The sequence below is a fragment of the Mirounga leonina genome, unplaced genomic scaffold (assembly GCF_011800145.1).
Source record: "Mirounga leonina isolate KUSES-001 unplaced genomic scaffold, KU_Mleo_1.0 Mir_152, whole genome shotgun sequence".
NCBI classification, from domain to species: domain Eukaryota; kingdom Metazoa; phylum Chordata; class Mammalia; order Carnivora; family Phocidae; genus Mirounga; species Mirounga leonina.
This window is the reverse complement of record NW_023270380.1, coordinates 8930404-8952660: the sequence shown is the minus strand read 5'-3', so window position 1 is coordinate 8952660 and position 22257 is coordinate 8930404. Positions and strand designations below refer to the sequence as shown.

At 37.3% G+C, this 22257-nt stretch overlaps 1 pseudogene; it reads left to right on the top strand.

The window, feature by feature from the left end:
* The first annotated feature begins 14397 nt into the window (after positions 1 to 14397).
* On the top strand, positions 14398 to 16190 carry LOC118012856 (annotated as a pseudogene).
* Positions 16191 to 22257: the final 6067 nt, after the last annotated feature.

The following is a 22257-nucleotide window of genomic DNA, read 5'->3' as shown; positions in this document are numbered from 1 at the left end:
TTTTCGTAGACCCTTACCCAGGGACCCCAACGCACTAGACGTTGACAGTAAACTAATGTCAGGGATTGAAGTTAAAGAAAAAAAAATGTAAGGTTTTTCAATAAGATCATGGTGAAATTCTTACCTTCTTAATTTTTTTTGTTAGTTTGTTTTTGTTTTCACAACCCCAGTGACAGAAAGTCAAAAAAATGGTGAGATATGTGGGACAAATTTCAAAATAACTTGTATAAATCTTACATGCATCAATTATTGGAATGCTTCTATTTATACATTTAGATTTAATATTGAATTTGTACACAGACCCAGAGACTATCAACCACGATTTTAAATCAAAGCAATTGCACTTCACTAAATAGAACAGGCCACTTTTATAGCAAAATCTATTTAATTCTGATGGATTTAGCATACTTTAAGGAAATGAATCAAAAAAATGATATTTTAAAATAGAGAATCACTGTGTAAAATAACTTTGTAAGTCTGCAATTACTCAACATTGCACACATGTTCTAGGTAATTCCATTATCCTCCTAATTAACATCTAGTCTTAATTTAATTGGTGTGTTTTCGTCTTGTTACAGTTCATTTGTTATTTTTAAAAATATATTTACTGGGAACACAGTATGTCAGACTGTACTAAGCACTCATGGAAATTATAATTCAGTAAGGTAGTAAAAATGATAAATTAAGCAAGAAATGAACACATAATTGCCAATTGTGAGCAGTACTAGAAGGGGGGGGGAAGCAAGAGCAGCCTCTGAAAACATTGGCGAGCTTATCCTGATGACCAGATTTAAAGAGGGCAGGTTAAAAGTTGAGGAAGGTGGAAGATACAGCAACCTGGGAACTCTAGGATTTGGCAAGTGTCTTAATTTATCCTGAGTGTTTGAAGGGTTTAAAGGTTGAGGCAATTCTACATTGGTGGAATCTGAAAGCAACGAAAGCAACAACTAAATCCAAATCCATCTCAACTACTTGTGAGATTGATTAAACCCACGGTAACATTGTACTGAGATGGGAAGAGGTGTGCTCATAAGATATGGCCCGGATAAGTGGCAGCTATCTAAAAAGGACTGCAAAATAACCGTGAGTAATGCCTTCAGTGTTCTGGAGGAAAAGTTAAGCAATATGCAAAAATAAAATAAAGAGGTTTCGCACATAAGTAAGTAGTGGAGATAAAATGAAATAAAAGAAACAATCAAAATAGTCCACAAAACAGAAAGTCAAACAAAGAACCTATGGGAGAAATAGAAAATAGCAAGATGCACCCAACCATACCCATCATCACACTAAATAAACTAAGCTAAACTAAATGCTCTAAATACTCCAACTAAAAAGGTAGAAATTGTTACATTGAATTAAAAAAATAAGACCAACTTGGATGCTGTCTATAAGAAACTCACATTAAATGTAAAAACACGGGTAAGTTAAAGGTAAAGAGACACACATACACTTCACAAAAGAAAGCTGTGCCAATTTCCAGTAAAGGAGATTGCAGAGCCAAGAGTCAATTCAGTGGGAAGACAAGACAACCCCATATGATTTTGCCTCTAACAACAGAGTTTCAAGATCCCAGCAAAATCTGAGTGAGCTGAAATGAGAAATACAACAAAACAGCCAAAACTACCCTAGGAGACTTCAACATTCTTCTCTCAGTAATTGACAGAACAAGAGAAGAAATTAACAAGGTTATGGAAGACCAAAATAACACTAGCTGTCAATTTGACCCGAATGAAATTCATAATCTATTCATAAAAGGCAGCTATTAACTTCAATTTAGAGGACTATTTTCTGATTATGAAATTAACGTGTTAATTATAGAAAATTGGGAAAATACAAGAAATATATAAAGAAAAACATTTTAAAAACCTGTAATTTCTTTCCTAGACATAACTGCTACTTTTATTTTCATGTAAATACTGCTGAAGGGAAAAATACTCAATGACATTTGTTAAAGATGGTTAAGGCAAACTTTATTCAGGACCGTCATGATTGGTGCAGGTCCCACTGCAATGGATTTCACAGTGGGGGACAGAGATTGGGCTCAACTCCAAAAAAACATGAGTAAGTGGGAATTTATAGCCCAGGAGCAGGGTGGGGTCAGTGAATGGAAAATTAGTAAGAGGAAATATCAAGGGTGAAAGGGATTCTGGCTAAGTCAACCGAACAGGATTCTTTGCGGCCAACAGGCCAGGGTGATCAGGCATCACCTGTGTGTGGTGGAGGATGAAGAACCTGACCGATATCTAGGGTGACCAATATTGAGAGTGGGGGATTCTGGTTAAACTGACTTAGCAGGGTTCTTGCTAAAACTAGATTTTCAGCTGTCCACACGTGAGCCTATGGGGAAGTTTAGGCCCGACTAAGGTTTGGTCAAGCAAAAATTCTTTGTTTGTATATTTAGATGAGATATTAATAACTATTAATATTTATTAATAACTAACTATTGTTAATACAGAATTAAAATTATATAGAACATAGTCTTATAATTTGCTTTACCCACTTGTTTGCACCATGCAAATATATGGATGTATTTCTTCTACGTAAACAACGTAATTTATTTTGCTAGCTCTCTGTATTTGGACATTTTTGTAGTTTCCTTTCTGTTGCTGTTGCTATGATAAGTGACTAATGAATTTATGCCCATAAATCTCATTAGCTTGTTTATTTTTAATAATGGAAACTTTAAACATAACATAATGTGATTATATATAGTGTCAAATCCTCAGAAACAGATGCTTGAGTAAAAGGGTAGGAAGTTTTAGATACTCTTGCAATATAGTATCAAATATTTTTTTTAAGATTTTCTTTATTTGAGAGAGAGAGCATGAGCAGGGTGAGGGGCAGAAGGAGAAGCAGACTCCCCCCTGAGCTGGAAGCCCGATGCAGGACTCGATCCCAGGACCCTGGGATCATGACCTGAGCTGAAGGCAGTTGCTTAACTGACTGAGCCTCAAATTGTTTTTCATAAAATTTGTTTAGTGTTTAATGAGTGACATTATCAGTTTGGGACGGCCTGTTTCCTGAACATTAATACTTTTAAAATTACACTTTTTAAAAAATTATGTTTAGATAATTATACATTCACATGCAGTTGTATGATCCAAGATGGAGAGATCCAATGCACGCATTTATCTAATATGATGACCTAACTGTAACATCTTGTCCACCTAGAGTAAAAGATCTCTACCAGCATATTGCTCTCAGACAGCCAAGGTACAGAATACTGGAATCACCGCAAGGTTAGCTCATTATTAATACATTCTGATCTATAGTTATGGCTCACCTCTCCTCTGCGTCCACTTCTTATCCCCTGGCAACCAGTAATCTGTTCTGCGTTCCTAAAATTTTGCCATTTCAAGGATATCATCATACACTATGTAACTTTTCTGGTTTGGATTTTTTTTTCCCACTCATAATTCTCTGGAGAGTCATCCAGAGTGTGTTTATTAATAGTCTCTTTTTATTGATTGAAGGATTTATGAGTAATATTTCATGATATGGATGTACCAGTTTGTTTAATCATAAGCCCATTGAAAGACATTAACCCATTGGGTTTTTAGCAGTTTTTGGCTATTACAAATAAAGATACTATCACAACCATGCTGAAATTTTTATGTGAACATAAAATATTATTCTAGATAAATTGCCCATAGGGCAATTGCTGGGTTTTACAGTAAATTCAGGTCTAGTTTGTGAAAGACACTGCCAAATTGTTTCCCAGAGTGGCTGTATCAATTTACATTCCCACAAACAATGTATGTGTGATCCACTTGCTCTGGATCTCTGCCAGTATTTGCTGGTGTTATTTTTTATTTTAGCCATTCTGATAGGCATGCAGTGGTACCTCCTGTGGTTTTAATTTGTGTCTCCTAGTGCTTGTTTGTCATCTGTATATCCTCTATGGAGAACTATCTTTTCATTGCTTTTACCCATTTTCTAATTGGATTGTTGTTGTTTTTCACTGTTGGATTTTGATAGCTTTTTAAAAAAATGTTTTATTCTGGATACTAGCCCTTTGTCAGATATGTGCTGTATATGTATTTTGCAAATATATTCCCTCAATGTGTAGATATTTTTTTCACTGTCTTCATAGGGTCTTCGTAAAGCAAACACTTTTAATTTTTTTTGAAGATTTTATTTATTTATTTGACAGAGAGAGACACAGCGAGAGAAGGAACACAAGTAGGGGGAGTGGGAGAGGGAGAAGCAGGCTTCCTGCTGAGCAGGGAGCCCAATGCAGGGCTCGATCCCAGGGCCCTGGGATCACGACCTGAGCCGAAGGCAGACACTTAACGACTGAGCCACCCAGGTGCCCCCAAACATTTTTAATTTTGATGATGCCCTATTCATCAACTTTTTCTTTCTTTCTTTTTTTTTTAAAGATTTTATTTATTTATTTATTTGCGAGAGAGAGAATGAGAGACAGAGAGCATGAGAGGGAGGAGGGTCAGAGGGAGAAGCAGACTCCCCGCCGAGCAGGGAGCCCGATGCGGGACTCGATTCAGGGACTCCAGGATCATGACCTGAGCTGAAGGCAGCCGCTTAACCAACTGAGCCACCCAGGCGGCCCCATCAACATTTTCTTTAATGCATCCCATTTTGGTTTCAAGTCCAAGAATTATTTGCCTCCTCCTAGATCTTAAAGATTTTCGCCTATTTTTTACCAAGAAGTTTCATGGTTTTATGTTTTACACTAAAGTGTGTGACACATTTTGAGGTAATTTTTGTGTAAGTTGTGAAATAGGTTGAGGTTCAATGTTTTGTCTGTGGGTGTGCAATTGATCCAATACCACTTGTTGAAAGGCTATCTTTCTTCCACTAAACAGCTTTTGCACATTTGTCAAAAATGAGTTGGGCATATTTGTGTGGGTCTGTTTTTGGGTTCTCTATACCTGTCTATGTGTCTATCCCTCTACCAATATCACAAAGTCTTGATTTCTGTACCTCCATAATAGATCCTGAATGAGGTAGCCAGTTCCAGCTCTCTTAATTCTTACTTTTCACAATTGTTTTAACTGTTTTAGTTTGTTTACATTTTTATATAATTTTTAAAATAAGCTTGTCTATCTCTACCCAAAGCTTTGCTGGGATTTTGTTAGGAATTGAATTAAAACTTTATATTAATATGTAAAGAATTGACGTCTTTGTTATGTTGGACCACCCAATAATGAACACAATAGGTCTCTCTAGTTATGTAGATCTCCTTTGATTATTTCATCAATGTTTTGTGGATTTCAGCATACATGTTTTGTTAGATTTAAACCTAAGCATTTTCTTTATTTTTTAGTGATTTCAAATGGTATTTTATTTTTCATGGTTCTCCAAAGAAGTTTTATATATATAAAACTATGTAACTATATATATATGTATATATGTATAACTATATATAAACTATATATAACTATGTAACTATATATAACTACATATAGCTATATATAACTACATATATAACTATGTAACTATATATAACTATATATATAACTATGTATGACTATATATAGAAAGATATGTAACTCTATATATAACTATGTAACTATATATGTAACCATATATATAACTATGTAACTATATATAACTATATATTACTATATATCTGTGTGTGTGTGTGTGTGTGTGTGTGTATAGAGAGAGAGAGACAGACAGACAGACGTGTGTGTGTATACATAGAGACAGACAGACAGACAGACAGACTTGGGAGGCTGAGAAATCCCAGTCTGACATCTGCAGTCTACAAGCTGGAGAACCAGGAAAGCCAGGGGTGTAATCAGTGTGAGTCCTGAGTCTGGAGGCCGAGGAAGTGGGAACTCTGTTGTCCTAAGGCAGGAGAAGGTGGAAGTCTCAGCTCAGAAAGAGCAAGACAATTCCCTCACTTTTTTGCTCTATATAGCTCCTCAACGAATGGGATGATGTCCATCTGCACTGTTGAGGATGCATCTTCTTTACTCAATCTACTGATTCAAATGTTAATGTCTTCCTGAAACACCTGTACAGATGCACCCAGAAATACTGTTTTACTGACTATCTGGGCATTCCTTAGCCTAGTCAAGTTGGCATCTAAAATTAACCATCACAGTATTACCATTTTAATTTAATCATTAGTTTTAGGAGGGTTTTTAAAAAAATATATTCCTTAGATTTCATATATAGAAAATCATGTTTCCTCTCAGTAGGATAGTTTTGTTTCTTCTTTTCTGGTATGTATGCCTTTTGTTTCTTTCTTTCTTTCTTTTTTTTTTCCTCGTCTTATTGCACTGGCTAGATCTTCCAGTATTAGGTTGAATAAAGTGCTGAGAGCAGACATCCTTACCTTGACCTAGATCCTAGAGGGAAAGTGCTCCAACTTTCATCATTTAGTAGAATGTAACCTACAGAATTTTTGTAGATTCCATTTTTCTAAGTGAGAGAGTTTCCCTCTATTCCTTTTTTTTTCTTTGATTTATTTATTTTTTTTATTCTTATGTTAATCCCAAACATTACATCATTAGTTTTAGATGTAGTGTTCCATGATTCATTGTTTGTGCATAACACCCAGTGCTCCATGCAGAATGTGCCCTCCTCAATACCCACCACCAGGCTAACCCATCCTCCCACCCCCTCCCCTCTAGAACCCTCAGTTTGTTTTTCAGAGTCCATTGTCTTTCATGGTTCGTCTACCCCTCTGATTCCCCCCCCTCATTCTTCGCCTCCTGCTACCTTCTTCTTCTTCTTCTTTTTTTTTCTCCTAACATATATTGCATTATTTGTTTCAGAGGTACAGATCTGAGATTCAACAGTCTTGCACAATTCACAGTGCTTACCAGAGCACATACCCTCCCCACTGTCTATCACCCAGTCACCCCATCCCTCCCACCCCACCCCCCACTCCAGCAACCCTCAGTTTGTTTCCTGCGATTAAGAATTCCTCATATCAGTGAGATCATATGATACATGTCTTTCTCTGTTTGACTTATTTCACTCAACATAATACCCTCCAGTTCAATCCACGTCGTTGCAAATGGCAAGATCTCATTCCTGTTGATGGCTACATAATATTCCATTGTATATATATACCACATCTTCTTTATCCATTCATCTGTCAATGGACATCATGGCTCTTTCCACAGTTTGGCTATTGTGGACATTGCTGCTCTAAACATTGGGGTGCACATACCCTTTCGGATCCCTACTTTTGTATCTTTGGGGTAAATACCCAGAAGTGCAATTGCTGGATCATATGGTAGCTCTATATTCAACTTTTTGAGGAACCTCCATACTGTTTTCCAGAGTGGCTGCACCAGCTTGCATTCCCACCAACAGTGTAGGAGGGTTCCCCTTTCTCCGCATCCCCGCCACATCTGTCATTTCCTGACTTGTTAATTTTAGCCATTCTGACTGGTGTGAGGTGGTATCTCATTGAGGTTTTGATTTGGATTTCCCTGATGCTGAGCGATATTGAGCACTTTTTCATGTGTCTGTTGGCCATTTGGATGTCTTTGGAAAAATGTCTGTTCATGTCTTCTGCCCATTTCTTGATTGGATTCTTTGTTCTTTGGGTGTTGAGTTTGATAAGTTCTTTATAGATTTTGGATACTAGCCCTTTATCGGATATGTCATTTGCAAATATCTTCTCCCATTCTGTCGGTTGTCTTTTGGTTTTGTTGACTGTTTCCTTTGCTTTGCAAAAGCTTTTTATCTTGATGAAGTCCCAATAGTTCATTTTTGCCCTTGCTTCCCTTGCCTTTGGCGATGTTTCTAGGAAGAAGTTGCTTCGGCTGCGATCAAAGAGGTTGCTGCCTGTGTTCTCCTTTAGGATTTTGAAGGACTCCTGTCTCACATTGAGGTCTTTCAACCATTTGGAGTCTATTTTTGTGTGTGGTGTAAGGAAATGGTCCAGTTTCATTCTTCTGCATGTGGCTATCCAACTTTCCCAACACCATTTGTTGAAGAGACTGTATTTTTTCCACTGGACATTCTTTCCTGCTTTGTCAAAGATGAGTTGACCATAGAGTTGAGGGTCCATTTCTGGGCTCTCTATTCTGTTCCATTGATCGATGTGTCTGTTTTTGTGCCGGTACCATGCTGTCTTGATGATGACAGCTTTGTAGTAGAGCTGGAAGTCCGGAATTGTGATGCCGCCAGCTTTTCTTTTCTTTTTCAACATTCCTCTGGCTATTCGGGGTCTTTTCTGGTTCCATAAAAATTTTAGGATTTTTGTTCCATTTCTTTGAAAAAAGTGGATGGTATTTTGATGGGGATTGCATTGAATGTGTAGATTGCTCTAGGTAGCATTGACATCTTCACAATATTTGTTCTTCCAATCCATGAGCATGGAACGTTTTTCCATTTCTTTGTGTCTTCCTCAATTTCTTTCATGAGTATTTTATACTTTTCTGAGTACAGATCCTTTGTCTCTTTGGTTAGATTTATTCCTAGGTATCTTATGGTTTTGGGTACAATTGTAAATGGGATCGACTCCTTAATTTCTCTTTCTTCTGTCTTGTTGTTGGTGTATAGGAATGCCACTGACTTCTGTGCATTGATTTTATATCCTGCCACTTTACTGAATTCCTGTATGAGTTCTAGCAGTTTTGGGGTGGAGTCTTTTGGGTTTTCCACATAAAGTATCATATCATCTGCAAAGAGTAAGAGTTTGACTTCTTCTTTGCCAATTTGGATGCCTTTGATTTCTTTTTGTTGTCTGATTGCTGTGGCTAGGACTTCCAATACTATGTTGAATAGCAGTGGTGATAGTGGACATCCCTGCCGCATTCCTGACCTTAGGGGGAAAGCTCTCAGTTTTTCCCCATTGAGAATGGTATTCGCTATAGGTTTTTCATAGATGGCTTTTATGATATTGAGGTATGTACCCTCTATGCCTATACTCTGAAGAGTTTTGATCAAGAAAGGATGCTGTACTTTGTCACATGCTTTTTCTGCATCTATTGAGAAGATCATATGATTCTTGTTCTTTCTTTTGTTAATGTATTCTATCACATTGATTGATTTGCGGTTGTTGAACCAACCTTGCAGCCCAAGGATAAATCCCACTTGGTCGTGGTGAATAATCCTTTTAATGTACTGTTGGATCCTATTGGCTAGTATTTTGGTGAGAATTTTTGCATTCATGTTCATCAGGGATATTGGTCTGTAATTCTCCTTTTTGATGGGGTCTTTGTCTGGTTTTGGGATCAAGGTAATGCTGGCCTCATAAAATGAGTTTGGAAGTTTTCCTTCCATTTCTATTTTTTGGAACAGTTTCAGAAGAATAGGTATTAATTCTTCTTGAATTGTTTAGTAGAATTCCCCTGGGAAGCCATCTGGCCCTAGGCTTTTGTTTTTTGGGAGATTTTTGATGACTGCTTCAATTTCCTTAGTGGTTATGGGTCTGTTCAGGTTTTCTATTTCTTCCTGGTTCAGTTTTGGTAGTTGATACATCTCTAGGAATGCATCCATTTCTTCCAGGTTATCTAATTTGCTGGCATAGAGTTGCTCATAATATGTTGTTATAATTGTTTCTATTTCTTTGGTGTTGGTTGTGATCTCTCCTCTTTCATTCATGATTTTGTTGATTTTGGGTCATTTCTCTTTTCTTTTTGATAAGTCTGGCCAGGGGTGTATCAATCTTGTTAATTCTTTCAAAGAACCAGCTCCTAGTTTTGTTGATCTGTTCTACTGTTCTTTTAGTTTCTATTTCACTGATTTCTGCTCTGATCTTTATGATTTCTATTCTCCTGCTGGGTTTAGGCTTTATTTGCTGTTCTTTCTCCAGCTCCTTTAGGTGGAGGGTTAGGTTGTGTACTTGAGACCTTTCTTGTTTCTTGAGAAAGGCTTGTATTGCTATATACTTTCCTCTTAGGACTGCCTTTGCTGTATCCCAAAATTTTGAATAGTTGTGTTTTCATTTTCATTGGTTTCCATGTATTTTTTTAATTCTTCTTTAATTTCCTGGTTGACCCATTCATTCTTCAGTAGGATGCTCTTTAGCCTCCATGTATTTGAGTTCTTTCTGACTTTCCTCTTGTGATTGAGTTCTAGTTTCAAAGCATTGTGGTCTGAAAATAGGCAGGGAATGATCCCAATCTTTTGGTACCGGTTGAGACCTGATTTATGACCTAGGATGTGATCTATTCTTGAGAATGTTCCATGGGGACTAGAGAAGAATGTGTATTCCATTGCTTTGGGATGGAATGTTCTGAATATGTCTGTGAAGTCCATTTGGTCCAGTGTGTCATTTAAAGTCTTTATTTCCTTGTTGATCTTTTGCTCAGACGATCTGTCCATTTCAGTGAGGGGGGTGTTAAAGTCCCCCACTATTATTGTATTGTTGTCGATGTGTTTCTTTACTTTTGTTATTAATTGCCTTATATAATTGGCTGCTCCCATGTTAGGGGCATACATATTTACAATTGTTAGATCTTCTTGTTGGATAGATCCTTTAAGTATGATATAGTGTCCTTCCTCATCTCTTATTACAGTCTTTGGTTTAAAATCTAATTTGTCTGATACAAGGATTGCCACCCCAGCTTTCTTTTGCTGTCCATTAGCATGGTAAATGGTTTTCCACCCCCTCACTTTTAATTTGGGGGTGTCTTTGGGTCTAAAATGAGTCTCTTGCAGACAGTATATCGATGGGTCTTGTTTTTTAATCCAGTCTGATAGCCTATGTCTTTTGATTGGTCATTGAGCCCATTTACATTCAGGGTAACTATTGAAAGATAGGAATTTAGTGCCATTGTATTGCCTGTAAGGTGACTGTTACCATATATTGTCTGTGTTCCTTTCTGGTCTATGTTGCTTTTAGGCTCTCTCTTTGCTTCGAGGACCCCTTTCAAGATTTCTTGTAGGGCTGGTTTTGTGTTTGCAAATTCCTTTAGTTTTTGTTTGTCCTGGAAGCTTTTTATCTCTCCTTCAATTTTCAATGACAGCCTAGCTGGATATAGTATTCTTGGCTGCATATTTTTCTCATTTAGTGCTCTGAATATATCCTGCCAGTCCTTTCTGGCCTGCCAGGTCTCTGTGGATAGGTTTGTTGCCAGTCTAATGTTTCTACCATTGTAGGTTACATATCTCTTCTCCTGAGCTGCTTTCAGGATTTTCTCTTTGTCTATGAGACTCGTAAGTTTTACTATTAGATGTCGGGGAGTTGACCTATTTTTATTGATTTTGAGAGGGGTTCTCTGTGCTTCCTGGATTTTCATGCCTGTTTCTTTCCCCAAATTAGGGAAGTTCTCTGCTATAATTTGCTCCATTATACCTTCTGCCCCTCTCTCTCTTTCTTCTTCTTCTGGGATCCCAATTATTCTAATGTTGTTTCATCTTACGGTATCGCTTATCTCTCGAATTCTGCCCTCGTGATCCAGTAGTTGTTTATCTCTCTTTTTCTAAGCTTCTTTATTTTCCATCATTTGGTCTTCTATATTACTGATTCTCTCTTCTGCCTCATTTATCCTAGCAGTTAGTGCCCCCATTTTTTATTGCACCTCATTAATAGCCTTTTTGATTTCTACCTGGTTAGATTTTAGTTCTTTTACTTCTCCAGAAAGGGTTTCTCTAATAACTTCCATGATTTTTTCAAGCCCAGCTAGTATCTTTAAAGTGATGATTCTGAACTCTAGATCTGACATCGTACTAATGTCCATATTGAGTAGGTCCCTGGCAGTCGGTACTACCTCTTGTTCTTTTTGTTGAGGTGATTTTTTCCGTCTTGTCATTTTGTGCAGAGGAGAATAGATTAATGAGAGAACAAAATGCTAGCAGAGGAACAACGTCTCCAGAAAATATACTCTAAACAAATCAGAAAAGACCTGAAGCAGTGGAAAAAGAAATGGAAAGTGAAAAAAAGGAAAAGAAAAAGATAAAGAGAAAAACAAACAAAAACAAACAAAACAACACAACAACAACAACAAAAAAACAGAATGTGATCAAATATGATCAGGCTGGTATATAGATCAGTGCCACACACTAGATTTGGGGTGTATTTTGGTCTTTTAGAAGAAAGTGCCTCCCAAAATTTTCAGGAATGAAAAACTTATATATGTACAAAAATAAGGGTTGATATGATGAAGGGATGGAATATGACTGTAAAGATGGAAATTATAAAAAATTTTATAAAAGGAATTGATAAGAAGTTGTTTGGAAAAAGAAAGAGAGGATTTAAAAAAAGAAAAAAGAATAAAAAAGGGAGAGAATGTGATCAGGCAGGGGAGTAGAAAAAACCATATACTAGAGATTTAGGGTATATTTTAATCTGTTAGAAGAAACTATCTCAAAATTTTAAAGAGAGAACAACTTATGTATATATGCCAAAAATACGGGTAACTACTATGAAGGGATAGAATATGACTCTAAAAATGAAAAATAATAATGTTTTTTAAAAAAAGGGATTGATAAGATGTTGGTTGAAAAGGGGAAAAAGAAAAATTCAAAAAAAAGAAAAAAAGACAGTTAAAAAAAATTAACTTTGAAAGACTAAAGAATCATGGTGAAAAAGCCATGAATTCTATGTGCAGTAGTCCCCTAGCGCTGGAGTTCTGCCGTTCTCATTGATCGGTAAACTTGGTCTTGGCTGGCTGTTCTCGCTGATCTTCTGGGGAGGGGCCTGTTGCCGTGGTTTCCAAATGTCTTTGCCGGAGGCGGAATTGCCTCGCCCTTACCCCCTCCTGGCTAAGTAATCTGCTTGGGTTTGCTCTCTGGAGCTTTTGTTCCCTGTGAGCTTTCCGTAGAGCTTTGGAGGCGGAGAGTGAAAATGGCGGTCTCCCAATCTCCGCCCTGGAGGAGCCGAGAACTCGGGGCCCCGCTCCTCAGTGAGCCCCCAGAGAAAAGCCGTCAGTCACTCCCGTCTCCCCGGTCTCTGGCCGCACTCCGTGCTCGCCCGGCCTGTGACCACGCGCCTCTGTCTCTGGCACCCGACCCCGCGTGCAGTCTCCAAACCCAGCAGATCCCTGCGGTGCACTCCGGCGCGTCTCCTCCCAGGGGAGGAAGGTGAGTCTCCCTGGATCTGCCGCTTGTTGGGTCCCTGCCGGAGGAGCAGTGGCCCGACTGTGCCGCGGATCACGGTCTATGGCAACCCCGAGCTGAGAGCCCGCGCCTGGGCTCCGCCTCTGCAGCCGGCTTCCCTGGTCCGTGTCCTGGGAGCTCTGCCACACTCAGGCACCCCCGGTCTTTCTGTGACCCCGAGGGTCCTGAGACCACCCTGTCCCGGAGGGTTCCACCCCCCGCTTAGCCACTGGAGTGACGTCCCTCAGTGGAGCAGACTTTTAAAAGTTCCGATTTTGTGCTCCGCGGCTCTATCACTTGCCAGAAGCGGCCGACGGAGGCCCCTCCCCCGCCGTCTATCCTCCCGAATATCGCCTCGGATTCACTTCTCCGCACGTCCTACCTTCCAGAAAGTGGTCGCTTTTCTGATGAGAGAGTTATTGCTCTTCTTTTCTTCGATCTCCTGTTGAGTTTGTAGGTGTTCAGAATGGTTTGATCCCTATCCAGCTGAATTCCTGAGAGGAGACGAAATCCAGGTCTCCTACTCCTCCGCCATCTTGCTCCGCCCCCCCCCCAATTCCTTTTTATCTGGGAGTTTTTATCATGAATGGCTTAAATTTTGTCAAGTGCTTTTATTCCACCAATTGATATGATCATGTTTTCTCTGATTCAGGTTGTTAATATGGTGGATTGCATTGTTTGATTATCAAATATTGGTCAAGCATTGCTTCTCGGAAATGAATCCTACTTAGGCTTATAATTCTTTTTATGTATTTCCACACTTAATTTGATAATACTTTGTTAAGGATTTTGCATCTGTATCACTAGGGATATTTTTCTGTAATTTTGTTTCTTTGTTTCTTTCTTTCCTGATATTGGTAGTTTATGTCTTTACTCATTTCTTTGTCAGTAGTGCTAGTAGCTTGACAATTTTGATATTTTCAAAGAACCAGAAAATACATTCTTTTAAATTACACATAGAATATTCACTAATAGACCATATTCTGGATCAGAACAAAAATCTCAACAATTTTAAAATCAAACGAAGTTTGTTTTCTGGCCACAACAGGATCAATAACAGATATTTGGAAAATACCAACATATTTGGAAGTTAAACAGCATGCCTTAAAATAACCAATGGGTTAGAGAAGAAAAGCTTGGAGAAACTAAAAAAAATAAAATAAAAAAATCTGAAGTTAATGAGAAATGAAAACTGAGTGTAGTAGAATGTAACTACAGAAGTGCTTAGATGGAAATTTAAAGTGATGTTTATGTTAGAATGGAAGTAAGATCTCACCTAATGATCTTAACCTGTACTTTAAGAAGTTAGCAAAACAATAGCCAGTTTAAACCAAAGCTAGCAGGAAAAAGAAAATAAAAAGCAAAAGTCAAGGAAATCAAGGCTGGAGCGGCAGTGCTAAGGCTGGAGAGTGGGGAGAGGGGATGGTTGCGGGGGGTGGGACCTTACAGCTAGGAAAGTCAGCTCCAGACACGAAGCTGCCTCAGAGCCAGGATCCCAGACAAAGAGGGGTCAGCACTAGCTAGTCCCTGTTGGGTACCGTCTTCAATATCAAGCCCCAGGACAACTGCCTGGACGTGTTCACCAAGCGCTGGGGGGTCCTTTTGGAGTTTCTGAGTTCACTGCCTCAGAAAGATTTCAAATTGCACAGGAAAAAGCCTCGAGAAAGGATTCTGCTAGAGCATGCATTCTCTACATTGCCTGGGCCCCACCCCCTGCTCCGGGGATGCACCCTGGGATTCCTTGTGCAGAGTGGCTGATTTTGTGAAAGTTGCTTACCCAAAGCAGATGAACCTTGCTCATGTATTGGCACCAGGGGAGAAAAGTTAAACACAAATGTAGAATTATATCAAAGTTTGTGAAAATTACCAGCTGATTAAAAGACTTGTGGATTCCTTTAATCCAGAAACCAACTGAGTGGTTGAACTGATTATGTTTGACTTTAAAATCAGAGGAATCCATCTAGACAAAGAAAAGCATTAAAGAGCAGTGGATCTTACTGTTAAAATCTTGGATTTGAGTAGAGCATTTTTATGGGGAATAATTTTTCCAAGGTTGATAAGCATTTCTTATCAGAACACTTTTGCCTAACTTTATATTTGATGGAGATCCTGTAATAATTGATAGTCTACATGCAGAAACACCAAATGCTTTGTGCAAGAAGCTGCTTGCACAATTTTTCTTTATCCCAATGCTAGCCAATTGAAATGTTCAGAAAAGCTGCTCAGCAGCAGAAAACTTGTAACAAAGTTAGTGGGATATTTTCCATTCTCTCACAGGGCTCCCCAAAGAACACTAGCTAAAAATTCAGACTGTCATGTAATTCCTTGAGAAACTATTTGACAAATTATCTGGCAGAACTATTAGAGATTTTTAGGAGATATGAGGAATAAAAGTGAAACGTAATCTTCAAAATTCTGAATGAATGCCTTAGGATCCCCCTCCATTCGGTGGTATGATTCATGCAAAGAGGTAGAATATTGAGCCCTGTTTATATTGATGTGTTTCTCCCTGAAAGCATGGATGGAAGAAGGTCTGAATACTTTTTTAACTAATTGCTGGGGATTTCGTTGTCTGCAGAGCTGCCTGGAAAATGAGGTATGGTGTGAAGATGTTAGAATATTGGCTGTGGTTCACGAATCCGAAGGATTGCCGGGGTGCATTTACTGCAAACGGACAAACCACACCAAGATTGTCATTTTACAGTCCGTGGAAGTAGACTGAAAGAAAGAGACTGTTAACTCCATTGTAGTTCTTATACTGTATCTTCCCCATTCCTCAGGGAGTTCACCAACTTTATTAACTCCTGGAATGATGGAAAATGTTCCTTCTGAAATGGTACATACCATTCATTCTGTGCTAGGATATACTCATTACCAACATGTCAATGGGACCAGAATGCCCCACTGATTTTGCTAAGGTTCCTTCTATGCTGATGAAGTATTTTTCAAATGACTATCAAGTGGTTAACCAATTTGCCAGACATTATCAAACTGGGCAGCCACTGCTCAAAAATATGATGTCTCAACTTTGTGCTGCCACTCATATGCAGCTTCAGGTTTTTTATGCCACTCTGGATCTGGTCTATCATGGGAAACATCCTCTGATGAGGTCAACCCCAGCCAGTCCCAAGGAAACACAGCATAAAGTTTATAACTTACCATACATGGTAAATACTGGTTCTATGCAATTAAATTCCATCCTGTGTCTTTCCTGATTTTAGAATGTCATATAGGTGAAACACATCTTTATAATTATCCAAGCTTGGAAATAACTCCATTTTACACATAAACAGAAAATATTTGTGCATAGCTTCATGTACTCTGAGCTTTCCAAGAATGCAAACACCATGCAAATTGAGAGAAAAGTATAATTCATTTCATTAGAACTTTATTGAGAAGTATTTGCCACTTGGAAAAATGATTTGATGCCACGAATGTTGTTGATTCTGGAATAAATGTGTCTGTGTAATAGCGTATTTATAGCTGTTGCATTTACAGTAATATGTTGTATAAGTGCAAGCCTCTGTGATCTTCATTATCATTCCTTGTGTAGTCTTGTCTAGCATTTACATATTGAAAACACAATCCTTTTTATAAGTTTTTTTCTTTTTCTTTTATGCCATAATTGGACATAATGTTGATTTCCCTAAAATTATATATATATATATATATATATATGTAAGTTTTATTCTGTAAACATTTTCTTTTAGTCTAAGGAGCATTAAATGTGACAGAGTTGAGAACAACCCAGTATTGCACAACTTATAAGTCATCCTGGAGCTACTTAATATTTCTCTTCAGTGTATACACATGACGCAGTTACAATTATGCCAAATTTTATTCTCCTATTTTAGTTTCTTATTTTGCTTTTAAAATCTGTCTCCAGCTTTGTTGAGGTGTAACTGACAAATACAATTGTAAGTTATTTAAACTATACCACATGATGATTTGATACATGCTTATACTGTGGAAAGATCCCCCTATCAAGTTAATTAACACATCTATCACTTCACATATTTACTTTTTTCTTTGTTAAGAACATTTGAGTTTGACTCTCTTAGCAAATTTCAATTATAAAATACAGCATTCCCAACAATAGTGTCTATGGTACACGTTAGATCTTCAGAACTCATTTATCTTATAACTGAAAGGTGGTACTCTTTTATCTTTTATTTTAGTTATTAATTTGAAATGGCTTCCACCCAGATCAAACACTTATCTGTCATATTTAACCATAAAGATGGTAAGTAGCAAGAAGAGCACAACTTTTCCAAAGGAATTAAGCCACACATTTCAAATACTTAAGATTTATAATTCACATGAACTTCCTTAAGGATAACAGAATATTTCATGTCTTAAACTTAACACTACAAAAGTTATGTGAGCCTTGTAATAAAAGAAAAAAATTAAAAAAGGAAAATAGGGAAAAAAGACTTGGTGTCAAAGAAATCAAGTAGATTAATAATTGATCTAGTAAACATAGTGATATGAATCATAGAGAAACACCTAAGGAAAATTCAAACTTTCTAGTATGAAATAAGAATCCTTCTTTCCAATCTTTTTTACTACTTTTTATGGACTGAATTGCATTTCCCCCAGAATTCATATGTTGAAGTCCTAACCCCACAATGTGACTATATTTGGAGATAGTGCCTTTAAGAAGGTAAAGTTAAATGAGATCATAAGGATGGGGTCCTACTCCCTTAAGACTGGTACCTTTATAAGAAAAGGCAGAGGCTCTTAAGATCTTTTTCTCAGCACACACAAAGACCATGTGAGAAAATAGCAGGAAGACAACTGTCTGCAAGTCAGGAAGAGAGTCTTCACTGGAAAATGAATTTTCCAGCAACTGGATTTTGAACTTCTGGCCTCCAGAATTGTGAGGAAATAAATTTTATTTTATTTTATTTTATTTATTTTACTTACTTTATTTTTTTTGAGAGAGAGAGCATGTGCACATGAGCAGTGGGGGGTGGGGGTGGGAGAGACAATCTCAGGCAGGCTTCCTATTCAATTTAGAGCCTGATGCAGAGCTCCATCTCATGACCCTCAGATCATGACCTGAGCCACAATCAAGAGTCAGATGCTTAACCATCCAAGCCACCCAGGTGCGCCAAGAAAATAAATTTCTGTTGTTTAAGCCCCCCAGTTGGTGGTATTTTGTTATGGTAGCAACACAATACCTATTGACCCCACTAGCCATTTTTAGCTCCCAGAACAGATGTTCCTTTGAGTTCATCATATATTCCCAGATGTATTTTGTATGTTGGGTATTGTTTTGGTTGCTAGAGATACAGCAGTGTACTAGATACATAAAAATTCCAACCTCATAGAACATATCTAGTAGGAAAGAGAAAAGTAAATAAGTTAATAATTTCACAATGTAATATTAATTAAATGCTAGGACAATGATGATAAAGAATAAGGAGGACCATAATGGTAGGCATGGCTATTATAAAGAATCAAAGAGTTATTTCTGAGGAGAAGGCAGCTGGACAGAAACATGAATAAAATGAGTGAAGGGTCATATGACAGTGGAGTGATAGCGGACCAATAGCAGATTCAAAAATCTCGAGGTGAAAATGTGCTTGGGACCTTTAAAGAATCACCCAAAGGCTGGAGTCTTCAGTTCTGTGAGCAGGTGAGAGAAACAAGATAGACAACAGGGAGAATATGAGGTTTTGGTAGGAACTTTGGAGAGAGTATGGGGAAAGGGTGTACCTGTCTTATAAGGTTATTTGGGCAACAGTTGGAATAATTAAATTTAAGAGGGACAAGAGGGGAATGAGGGAAAACAACCAGGGTATTATTAATAAGAAACAGTCTCCCTGCGTTTTTTCATGTTTAATTCTTCAACGATGGCCAATGGGATTTAGCCCCTCAGAGGCTGCAGTTGAGGAAGAAGAAAAAAAGAAAAAGACAGTGAGACAGCATGAATTAATTCCCAAGTTAATATACACTGGTTTCAGCAAGTCAGATAAAGACAGTTGTTCCATAAACAAATTTACTCCAATCAACCAAAGATTTAGTGAGGCCAGCATTAAGACTTAGATGAAATTAAATTCTTGTTCTAGTAAGAAATTGTGATTCTGAATTCAGTATTGCACATGTGCACTTTAAAAATATAGATGCATATTTTAATAGGTTTGGGCTGTTCATGAAAAAAACCGGTTATATAAAGTTATTAACAATTATTTCAGTCATATGAAATACAATCAACTGAGTTATGCCTAACATCAAGGAAGAAATTCCATCTTGAAAAGAAGTGAAATAGAATCCTGTTTGTCAAACAACTAGAAAGAAATATTATCTTTGATATACCATATGGTAAACATTAAGTTTTTATGTGTGTCTGAGTTTAGGAGAATTTCTTTCATGTACTGAAAAAAAAAATTTAGCAATCATGTTACCTAGAATACACACTTTTAAAATAAATGTTAGGAAATGTCATGAATTACAGTCATTTTTAAGCCTTTATTATATTAAGTGATTAAGCAATTAAATGTCTAAATGACACAATAATGCCCATATTTCCAAAACCAAGTTCATTGCCAATCCCTAAAAAAGTGCTTCATTAATTGTCCTTTATAGCTCATATTTTTTCCAGGCTGAAGATGAGAGATAAAATACTTTATTAATAAAATAATCAATATTTTTTCTGGCTTTGCTTGTATCTACCAAATTTCCTGAATTTTCAAACTGTGCAATCAATCTTCTAAGTGTTGTACACATATACTACCATAAGCAATGTGGGGTTTTTCTTTTCCTATCAACAATGATCACATGGATCTCTGCTGTTGCTGCCGCAAAATTTCTCTTTCGTTATCCAATAGGTTTCAAAATGTCTGCATTGGAAATTACTGCCCATCAAAACTTTATGAGACTTTAATCCATGGTCCCTCAATGTTCTCAGTACCTAAAGCCCCATCTTAAAGACACTGGTGTTTGGACCCCTCCCTCCCTTTTTTCTTCCAGAGGCATCCTCTGGGGGAAACTGTGCTAGTGGATTCAACAAATAATATGCACTATGTTGTATCCAAATGTAAGCCATATCCCCCGATGTTTAAACATGAACGTTCTGCCAAGTTTATGCACACCAGCTCTCTGTTAGAATGAATTTCTTATCATGAAAATTCTTAGCCTTCAAATCTCTGAATGAATCAAAATGATTAAAATTTAACTCTGAATGAGTCAGAGTGATTGAATCTCAAACATCCATATCATCCCAAATTGAGAATTCAGGTCACTGAGGTAAACCAAAGCCCCATGAGTGAGTGGCTTAGGGTTGCAGAATAGGACAAAATCCTGACCAATAAGACATGAAAGGACATTGAAGGAGGGGCTTCTGGAAAAGTTTACTTATTCCTAAAATGAAACAATATGACAAATAGTTCATTTACTTTGAATTTTTCATATGTTAATATAATTCCTAGAACTGCTGCAACCATCTGGGATCACAAAGGCACCCCCTCGTTACCCCCTGGAGGTGGCAGGGAGAAGTAGAAAGTACCCTTGACAGTAATGATCAAGCTGGATTCTGAAGTTCACAGCTAGTAATACTCCTAGCTCTCCCCATGCTGTCATGAAATGGTAACATACAATTGCATGAAATTAATAAGTGAAGCAGGTAATTTATCTTAAAAAAAAGCTGCTTTCATTTATGAATATTTATTGGAGAGTCATTAAATGAGCAGCAGCTCTATGTTACAACAGTTCATCTCAAAGAACTCTGGGTGTGGTTGAATGCATGTGTGGCAGAATATGTACATTCAAGAAACTCCACAGCTAAGAAACTAAGGATTTTGTCAAATCTAATGAACATTGCCTGTTAAAAGACATGTCTAGTTAAGATTGAAGAAAATTATACTATAAACGTATTTTCCTCCACAGATGGAAAAAGTCTAATATTTGATATACGTTATTTATCTCTCCATCTTCCATGTTGGTTTCTGACAATTCCTAGAGTTGGAATCTGTTTCCTTATTCTTTGTATTTCTAGCAGTTTCCTAACACCTGATCCACGGTAGGCTTTAACAGATACATGCACAAACAACAAAACAAAACAAAACATAGCTACTACAACTTAACACTTTAATTGGAGGTAAAAATGGATTATTGCTATTTATCTATTATTAGGAGGTTTATGGGGTTGGGATGAAGTATAAATTATATTCCGTTCGAAATTTTAAAAAGTTCATATTTTCATTGTCATTTTTTTGTAGAAATACATCTAAAAATGAAGGAGCTTTCTTATTTGCAACAAATTATCATTTTATGCCTATTCTTATATTGCCATTGTGTTATGCTTGTTTAAACCTACATTAGAGGGGTGCCTGGTGGCTCAGTCAGTTAAGTGACCAACTCTTGATTTCGGCTCAGGTGATGATCTCAGGGACGTGGGATGGAGCCCCACGTTGGGCTCCACGCTCAACATGGAGTCTGCTTGAGATTCTCTCTCTCCCTCTCCCCCTGCTCCACACCTCCCCTCTCAAATAAATAAATATTTTTTAAAAACCCTACATTAGATTGATAAAATTAATCATCCTATGTTTTTATTTCCTAAAATAAGTATACCACAAATTTAATAATACATATATCAATATCAATATTTTGTTTTTGCAAATCAATACATGGTTGAGATGTTTTTTAATTATGCAGATGATGGCGATTTGTAAATTTCAATTAGTAAAAGCATAATTAGTAAGCTCGGTGTTGGATGTCCCTTGATAGTTAAATCAGATTTCAGTGGTAATATCCTACCTGGCATCTATGCAGAGATTCTTGGCATTGATGTAAAAATCTGCCATGGCAATCTAGACATGCTTCCTTTGTGTTCTCTGAGAATTGGCTCTGTTCTTATTTTCTGCCATCAACCCAGTGAGAAATTCAGAGAAATTGCCAGATGGCTCATCCTGTGAAGAACTTTATGTAATCAGGAAGAATTTTGAAATAAAGCAAGGCTTGGCAGAAACCACTTAGCAGAACTCATCATTATTGCTGTTGTTTGAAGATCTATTGTCCTGTTCTCAGGGCAAAAATGCAATAGCTAGAAACTCAGACTTCCACAGAGGGAGCTACCATAAATTCATTTTCTTTATAGGAAACTTTACTAATTACCCTATATAAAATCTTTCAGATTACCTCTATGTTCAATACTTGATTTATTTATGAGGAGAATTAATCCTCAGAAAATTTAATAATTGAACATTCACTACAATTTTAGGTTTAAGAGATTGAGACTGTCTTTTATATATAATGATGTACATCAACGTGACAAATTAA